The sequence below is a fragment of the Propithecus coquereli genome, unplaced genomic scaffold (assembly GCF_000956105.1).
Source record: "Propithecus coquereli isolate 6110/MARCELLA unplaced genomic scaffold, Pcoq_1.0 Scaffold7, whole genome shotgun sequence".
NCBI classification, from domain to species: Eukaryota; Metazoa; Chordata; class Mammalia; order Primates; family Indriidae; genus Propithecus; species Propithecus coquereli.
Window position 1 is genome coordinate 11,924,760 of NW_012153062.1, and position 9,819 is coordinate 11,934,578.

The window sequence follows — 9,819 nt, forward strand, 5'->3', positions numbered from 1 at the left end:
CCCAAGTAGCTGGGACTACAGGCATGCGCCACCATGCCCGGCTAATTTTTTCTGTATATTTTTAGTTGTCCAGCTAATTTCTTTCTATTTTTAGTAGAGATGGGGGTCTCACTCTTGCTCAGGCTGGTCTTGAACTCCTGACCTTGAGCGATCCTCCCGCATCAGCTTCCCAGAGTGCTAGGATTACAGGTGTGAGCCACCACGCCCGGCCCATCTTTTTACATTCCACATAAAAGTGGGATCATCTGGCATTTGTCTTTCTATGTCTGGCTTAATTCACTTAACATAATGTACTCCAGGTTCATCCATGTTGTCAGAAATGACAGGATTTCCTCCTCCTTCTTCTTTTTTCTTTTCACTGTGTTGTCTAGGCTGGATTTGAACTCCTGGGCTCACGGGATCCACCTGCCTCAGACTCCCGAGTAGCTAGGACTGCAGGTACTCACCACACCTGGCCCTTCTTTTTTGAAGTTGAATAGTATTCCATTGTGCATTTAACATATTACCTGCCATGAGAGTTGTATGTAACTCATTCTAGTTTTGACCCTAGGGCCACATGAAGCATATATAAAATCTTGTTGACGTTCTTATTGTTACAATTACTATTGACAATTTAATTCTAAAAACATGGATTAAATGAATAGAAGTCAATAAATTTCATTTTTCTATTTATATTTACCTTTAAATTACACTCCAAGTTTTTATTCTATTTTCGTAATAAAACACTGTGGCCCCAAGGAAAAGATTCTGATTTTTTTGTGTGGCAGTAAATGTGATATACCACATTTTCTTTATCTATTCATTGCCACATGGGTTTAAACATTTAAGCACCTTCCTCATCCAATCCTGTCCCCACTCCAGATAGGGTCATATTGTGTGCTCAAGGCTGTGGTGTCCAATTTCTTTTTACTTCTGCCACCTTCTCTTTCCTTTGTTTGTAAGCTCACGTATGCATTAATTTTTTTTTTTTTTTTTTTGCTGCATTTTACCCAGGATTTCTAAGTGTTTGTAATGGAGGAATTTTCATGTTATCTAGTCTGCCTATATTAGTTAAGAATTGATTGTGTTCAGTTCAATTAACAGCAACCTGGCTATAGCGACTTACCCAAATAGGAATTTGTTTTCTCACCTAGTAAGATGTTCAGAGGTAGGCCATTTTCTGTGTTTTATTTTTGCTATTCTTATCATGTAGCTTTCATCTTAATGTCTCAAGATGGCTCCTATACTTCTAGGCATCACATATGTTTTCAAGGCAAAAAAAGATGAAAGGTGAAGGCAAAGGTGCATGCCAACTGATTCTGCTTTGCCTTTTTTAAATCAAGAAAATAGTTTTTCATAAGCTCCACCTAGTAAACTTTTAATTACATCCCATTAGCTAGAACTGGGTCATTTAGTTCCCAATAAATGCAATGGAGTCTGGTAAATGCAATATGCTCTGTTAAAAAATAGCTCTGTTAAAAAATAACAGTATATTGTCATTTTGAACAAAATGGGGCTTCTGTTAGCAAGGAAGAAAGAGAGAATAGTTATAGGGTAAGCAACTGTCAATATCTGCCATGCTGCTATAGGGCAAGAACTGAAAGTTTCCCATGTTCACGGAAACTTCCTTTCAGTTCTTAGATTGATAAACAGGGCCAGCTACATAATTTGCAGGGACCAGTGCAAAATGAAAGTATGGAGCTTCTTGTTCAACAGCTAAAGAAAAGTACTGTTAAAAGGTGCAAAAATAAAAAAATTTTTCCTTTATTCTGTGATCTCTTGACTTGCCATAGTATTTTTTATTTGCTATTTAATGTCATCCTAAACAAAGGAAAAATTATAATTTAAATTATTAGCATTAATTTTATCATATATCTTCATATTACACAATGTCAGTTTTAAAATTCATAGAGTTTCAGTTTGGGATGATGGAAAATTCTGAAGATAAATGGTGGTGATGTTTGCACAACAATGTAAATGTACTTAATGCCACTGAATTGTACACTCAAAAGGTTAAAATGATAAATTTTGTGAGATGTATATTTTACCACAATAAAAAGGGAAATAAAGCAATTTCAAAAAAATTTTAAATAGAGCATTTAACATGTATACACAATCATTGAAATTACACAATTTGTATTTCATAGTACATCCATGCATATATATTTTGTTCTTATCAAAACAGTGGAAATGGTGCACAAAACTAAATTTTTAAAAATTTCATTTCTTGATATGTGCACATTCTACCAAATACTCTCTACCTTTGGCTTACTAATGGGCAAAGAAGGAGAAACTGGGTTGTCCTTTCTTTCTGTCAGTGTAAGTGGTTGGCAGCTTTCATAAAACACTTACTTTGTACTCTCGATTGTCCATGGGGATTCTTTACTTAGGGGCGTATTGTAAACACTGTATGTGAATGGAGCCTCAAGGACTGGCAGTGGACGTGTACCTCTAAGTGCTAGTGTAGAAAGATCTCCAAGAGGATCACTTGAGGCTAGGAGTTCGAGATCAGCCTGGGCAATAGTGAGAACCTGTCTCTACCAAAAAAAAAAAAAAAAATTAGCTGGATGTGGTAGCATGTGCCTCTAGTCCCTAGCTACTCTGGAGGCTGAGGCAGGAGGATTGCTTGAGTCCAGGAGTCTGAGGTTGCAGTGAGCTATGATGATGCCACTGCACTCTAGCCTGGGCAACAGAGCCAGACCATGTCTCAAGAAAAAAAAAAATAAATAACGATCTCCAAGATACTATATTCATGAAATGCAAGGTGCATAACAGTGTGTGGTGGGTCATGAAAAAGAAATGAGTGTGAGTACATATATGAGTACATTGTACATACATAACTTTTAAAATAAAAATAATTTTAAGGAACTATAAATAGTAGTTGCCTCTGGGGAGCAGGTATGGGAGGTGAGAAGTGGGAAGGGTAGGAAACTTTCACTGTTCATTTTTCATCTTTCTATACTGTTTGGATTTTCTATACTGCTTGTGTGTATGTACATATATATGTATATATGTGTATACATGCACAAGTATATAACATTTACATTGCTATAAATGTTTTGTAACATTATTTTTGGATTTTAGAGTAACAACTTTGTTGATTTAATAAACATGATACACACTCATTAAAAATATTCAAACAGCATAGAAATGGACAAAGAAGAAAGCAACCAGCAATCCAAGTACCACTACCCAGAAATAGCCAGTGAGGTCTCTTTATGTATATAAATAACAGATGGAGATTGAGTGAGAGAGAGACACACTCACACACACATACACACACACAGAGAAAACAGAGAAAGAGAAAAAGAAAGTTATAAAAGATATTAAATTTTTTTGAATTTAACAGAAACAAAAAACTAGGTGAAAAATGAATAGTTAAACCTCATATTATTTCTTTCCCACAGTAGTGTTAGATCCTAAAAAACCTGTCTTTGAGTCATTTTGTGTGAGGTTTTTTTTTTCCTTTTTCTAAATTACCTGTTTCAATCTTAGACATCATATATTAACTTACTATGTTAAAGAGGAGGTAATGGAAACTCATAATTTTTTGCCTTTCCTTTGTCTCCCTACCAACTTATATTACTTTAATTATTTTTACTTTTAGCAAAGAGTTAAACAGAGAGTCAGCAGTAATGCCTAGTGTTACTGGAGGATGTAGGAAAACAAGCATTCTCAAACATTGTTTGAGGATGCACACATTGATAAAGACATTAGAAGGGTATTCTGACATATTTATCAAAATTTAAAATATATTGGCTCTTTGACCCAGCAATTCTACTTGTAGGAATCTATCCAAAGACATGTTTGTACAAAGATAATTTTACAAACTTTTTTTTACAGAATTGTTTTTAATACCAAAAGTTGGAAATGAATGTTAATCAGTAAGAAAGTGGTTTTATGACTTATAGTGCATTCAAAATGTGAAATACTATGCAATTGTTAAAAGAATTATGGAGACAAATACATACTAAAATGGAAAAATCTCTAAATTTATTATTAAGAGAAAAAGGAAAGTCATATAACATACCTATAATGTAATTCCATTTATTATTAAAGAATATAAATATATATTCATTCATGTACATTGATATACATAGAGAAAACTAGGGATTGGGAAGATAAAGAGGAACTTTCACATTTAATCCTGTATACTTAAAATCTACTTTAGTGTTTTACACCAGGAATGTATACATTGTATAAAAGATTGAGTGCAAACAAGGAAAAAAGAAACAAATTCCAGTCTCTTCTCCCCCAAAATTTAATATGTGAGATAAGGAATCTAATTTTATCTAATATTTCATGTAACAGGATTGATAGAATGGTTAAATATTCCTTAAAGTTCAAATGAAAAACAAAACAACACAAACAATCTAGTCTTTGACACAATCCACATGGCTTGCATAGCAAGCCAAATCTTTTCCTCACCTCAGAATGACATAATTTCTTTCCTATTATGCTTAAGATGCTGGAATAATTTATTTCACTACCCCCTCTGATCCTAAATAAAAGTTCTATGCTATTGGCTATGCTATTCTCTTTCGAAGAGTTTCTAAAAATATTTTGTCCTTTATGACCATGTTTTTGCTGGAAGGTTGAATACTTACTCCACTTTAAAGTAAAGCTTGATTATAATTTTATACTTTAGTTAGTGATAGGACGTTGTGACTTGGGATGAAGACTAAAAGGAAGAATAAAATATTTAATAACAGGTTGGCCCACATCGTTGTAATTTAGGTTAACATGACTCATACTAGCTATAAGCTTCCTGTACTGAAAGGTACATAACAGTTATTTACTGATGCTTTGAGATCCAGGAATAGGGAGACAATGTCATCAAATGATGTGGTATGAGGTTAAACTCTTAAGTTCCCAAGGAAAATTTGAAAAGGACCCACTTATCAGTTCCTTACCAATCTGATCAACTAGTAAGCATATAATATGAGCAACCCCCGTACTAAGTTCCATGGAGATACCAATATAAGATAATAGTCCCTTCTGTCAATGGACAAGCATACATCAGACATTATGGAAAGTCAAATCTAAGAGAGTCTAGCTTGGAAGACATTCAGGTGGTTGTGGTGGAGTTAAAGATACCCACGAGTCTTTCTAAGAAGCACAGAACATGATTCCTGTGCTCAGAGGGCACATAGTTTTATTGACATGCAAAGAGAACCTGCACTGTGAGACTGTGTATTGCCAAGTATTAACAGAACAGTTGAGTGCTATAGTAAATGACAGAAAGGACACATAATTTGGGTGGAGTAGTCAAATAAGCTTCACAGCAATGATGCATGAGACATCTAATAATGTCTAGAAGGCAATTGAAAACATGTAATTAAAGCTTGGAAGAGAACCCTGGGTTAAAGATACAGACTTTGTAGTCATTTGCATAGGTGTGATAAATATGATCTCCAACAGGAGATACATAGAATGAGAAAGTAAGGAAGATTTAAACCTGAAGGAAATAGACACTGAAAATAGATCAGACAGATTAAAAAAATAGAACATCTAGAAATTTAAAACACAGCCATTAAAGTAAAAAATCTTCAAAAAAAAAAAAAAAGGGTCAGGTGCTGTGGCTAACACCTATAATCCTAGCACTCTGGGAGGCCGAGGTGGGAGGATTGCTTGAGGTCAGGAGTTCGAGACCAGCCTGAACTAAAGTGAGACCCCATCTCTATAAAAAAAATAAAAAAATAAATAAAACCTTAATAGACTAATTAATAGATACAGATGAAGAGAGATTAATAAATGAGAGATAATTCTGAGGAAATTATATGGAAGGCAGCACGGAGAAATAGGGAATGAGAAATATGGATTGAGAAAAATGAGGATAGAATGAGAAAATTCAATACATTATTTAATAAGATTTCCAGAAAGGATAAGAAAGAAGGGAGAGAGAAAAATTTGACGAGATAATGGCTGGTAATTTCCCAAAACTGATGCAAGACTATCTCAAGTCAAGAATCAGGAGTCTCAAGCAGAAGAAATAAAAAGAAGTATACCCCAGACACATTGTAGTGAAATTGTAGTATTACAACAACGAAGATAAACTCTAGAAAGGAATCACATATAAATGATAGATTACCTACAAAGAAATAACTATTAGATCAGCAATAGAGCGGCAACAGATTTCTCAAGAACAATAATACAGGCTGGAAGAAGTTAATAAAATAGTATCTTCATGGAGCCAAGGAAAACTCAAAAAACTTACAAACTTAGAATTTGATACCCAACTAAACTATTACTTAAGAGTGCCAAATTATGGCACTTTTCAGACAAAGACTAAGAAAATTTACCTCTCACAGACTGACATTGAAAGACTAAAATATTCAAATCAATACCATATATTGCTTAAAGATGTATTCTATATATTATACGTGTATTCATATATATTATATACTCATGATACATATGCAGTACATGAAATAATAAAAGTATAAAAACAAGCATGGAAATGATAAATGCCTGATTCAAAATAGTGATTATTTGTGGGAGAAAGGAAGAGAATGGAATTAGAGCTTCATTTTTAATCTGTGGAAGTTTATTATTATTTTTTATATTTTTTTGTCAGCTTGAAATATATTTAAAAAGGGAGGAGAAAGTTTTAAAAAATAATGATGTACGATATCAAATACCACACAAGCAAATAAGAACAGGAAATTCCACAGATTTGGACACTCAAAGGCCACTGAAAATATTCCGGAGAACTCTTTTCCCAGAAAAGGGAGAATGGAAACGCATCCTTTCCAATCTGCCTGCCTTTGCCCATATCATTTCTCCTTCTCTCATATTACAATGAAAGAGATGTCCTTCTGCCCAACAAATAACAGTCCTTTCCCTGTGTGTTATGGATCCTCCTCTCCCACCTTCTCAGTATCCATAAGTTTATCCCTTTTCTTTCTCATATTTTCATTTTCTCCCTTTCCACAAGATCCTTACCAGCATTTAAACATGCATAAATATCTCCTATTTTTGAACTCCTGCCCCAAATTGCCACAGACACAAATACTGCCTTATTTACTATCACAACCCCATTCCAACCACTGCCTTACTTATCTCCTTCCCGTATCAGTCAAACACCTTGAAAGAATTATCTACAGTTACTGCCTCAATGTCTCTACCTCCCATTTTCCCTTGAAACACTGTAATGTGGCTCCTTCCCCACCACTTCACAGAAATTACTCTCCTTAAGATCACCAATGATTTCTATGTCTTGACCGCTTACTTGATATTTTGCACTACTTCCTTCTCAATCATCATCCTAATAAATGCAGTATTTTTTGAGCATTTGCCATATAACAGGCACTGTGTTAATGTGTTTACTTTATATACATTTATTTCCCGCTTGAAACCTCTCTTCTTTTGGCTTCCATGACATAACACTCCTTTGATTTTCCTGCTACCTCTCAAGTAGACACTCTGGTTTCTTTGCTCACTCCATATTTCTGTCCTTTAATCGATGAAGTTCCTCAAAGTATAATCCTTATTTCTCTACTCTTCTCACTCTAAAACACAGATAATAGCCTCCATTTATACACATCTATCTATACATATATGACTCCCAGTTTTCCAGCATGTAAATCTTTAAAAGATAAGAACTCTTTTTTTTTTTTTTTTGGTTAAACATAACCACAATACTATTATCACACCTAAAATAAAATTAGCGATAGTTCCTTGATATTAGTAAATACCCAGTGAGCAACTTTCAATTGTCTCATAAATATCATCAAATTTTTGTAAATTTTTAAAATTAAGATTCTCATGAAGTTACTTTGTTGATTTCAATCCTTTAGTGATTTCTCATTAGTCCTAGGATAAAGAACAAAATCTGAAAATGAACCTATAGGCCCTGCGTGATTTGTCCTGGCTTATCTCGTCACTCAGATCAATGGAATGGAATCTAGAGGTCTTAAATATTGTTCACATCCATTATCATAAGTTGTTCTCCAATTGATAATATTAAGTCAAAAAGAAACTGAACCCCTCATGGTAAAATTTGCATCTTTTGGCGTTTGTTCAGACCAAGAGGAGGGATTTGAGGAATTCTGATAAGGGAAATGATACAGGCCTGGCTGAACCCAAGGTAGAGATACCAATGGATCAACATCACTCTAAAACAGTCTGCTCCAGTTTGCTCCTTAGCAAACTCTAGGGTTTGAGAAGAATACAATACAACTGAAATTGTTTTCTTTGATATGCCTGGACAACTTTCACAAGGACAGACTGCCTAGACTGACCTCTTTGCTGCCAGCTAATCAGTTTACCTTGAAAAACATGCCAACAGAACTCAGTCTTCCCAGACTGCAGGTTTTTTTCCCCCTCTCCTAAGTGTAGCTTTTGCCTTTGTTCCTTCACAGCTTTCTAATGAATGTCTCCCAATATGTAAAAAAATTTGTTTGCAGATAAATAACTAAATGTCTATGAGGTATTCTTTGATAATAAAAGGTTGGTCTTAACCTCAAATCTATTCTCTCCACTCGTTCTCATCTCAATACTTCCATCCTCTCAGTTGTACGAGATAGAAATGTGGGGGTATTTTCAACACTTTCTTGTCCTTTACCCCTAGTTCCTTCCAAGATCCAATTTATCACCAAGATCCGAATCTATTTTCAAAATACATTTTGATAGAAACCATTATAGTCTGATCGCAAATCATCTATTGTTTGGATTACTGAAATATTCTCCTAATTGGTCCCAATTTTTCTCCCTACATTCCCATTCATTCTCTTCCATTTCGGTTCCCCATAGGAGCTAGTCTTTAAAACCATATATCTCGTCATATATCTTTCCCTGTTTAACTACAGTCAGCCTTCTGTATCCAAGGGTTGTGCATCAGCAAATTCAACTAACTAGGGATTGAAAATATTAAAAAAAATACAAAAATAAAAATATAGTATAACACTGTTTATATACTGTTTACATTGTATTAGGTATTATAAGTAATCTAGAGATGACTTAAAGTATATGAGAGGATGTGCATAGGTTATATGCACATACTATGCAATTTTATGTGAGACTTGAGTATCTGTGGGGTGTGTGGGAGGTGGGGAGGTGGTGGTGGTGTCCTAGAACCAATCCCCCATGGATACTAAAAGATGACTCTACTTCAGTTGATTTCCATTATACCTGCAATAAAGTGATAAAATCATGAATCCTTAATATGGCCAATTCTTTCATCTGGCCCCCTCTACCTCCCTAAACTCATCTGGTACTGCTGTCTCTCTTACAACTATAGCCACACTACCCTGCTTTCAATTCCTTTAGGCAACAAACCTTTTCCCACCTCAGAACCTTCACACATGCTTTTCCCTCTGCCTTAAATCCCCCTTGATGCTCATTCTTTGAAATTTGGCTCATCGTTTTCTCTGAGAAGCCTTTCCTAAACTCCCTAGTAAGTTAAGGATTCTTTTGTAAGTCCTTCATAGCTCTAAACACAATTTGTATTCATTTCCATAATAATTTGTATAATAACTTAATCCCTACTAATCTATAAACTCCAAAGGTCAGGGATCATATCTGCTTTTTAAAAATTTTATATAATGTGAGCCCTAGCACATAGCAGGCACTAAATACTTCTTTTGAACAAATGAGTGAGTGAGATAAGCTATGTGGAAGCGTCTAGTACAGTGCCTGACGCACAGACAATACTCAAGTTAATTTTCCTTTTTTATTTTAAATAAAAAATTTTGGTCTTTTACTTAATGAAATGTTATTAGGTTTTTTAAAAAAGTGTTTTTTTAAAACCTTTTGAATGACTGTGATCATTCCACTAGATGTCAGACTAACCTAAAAAATTGTTATAAAATTAAAGTACTGTGCATGATACCAGTGTTT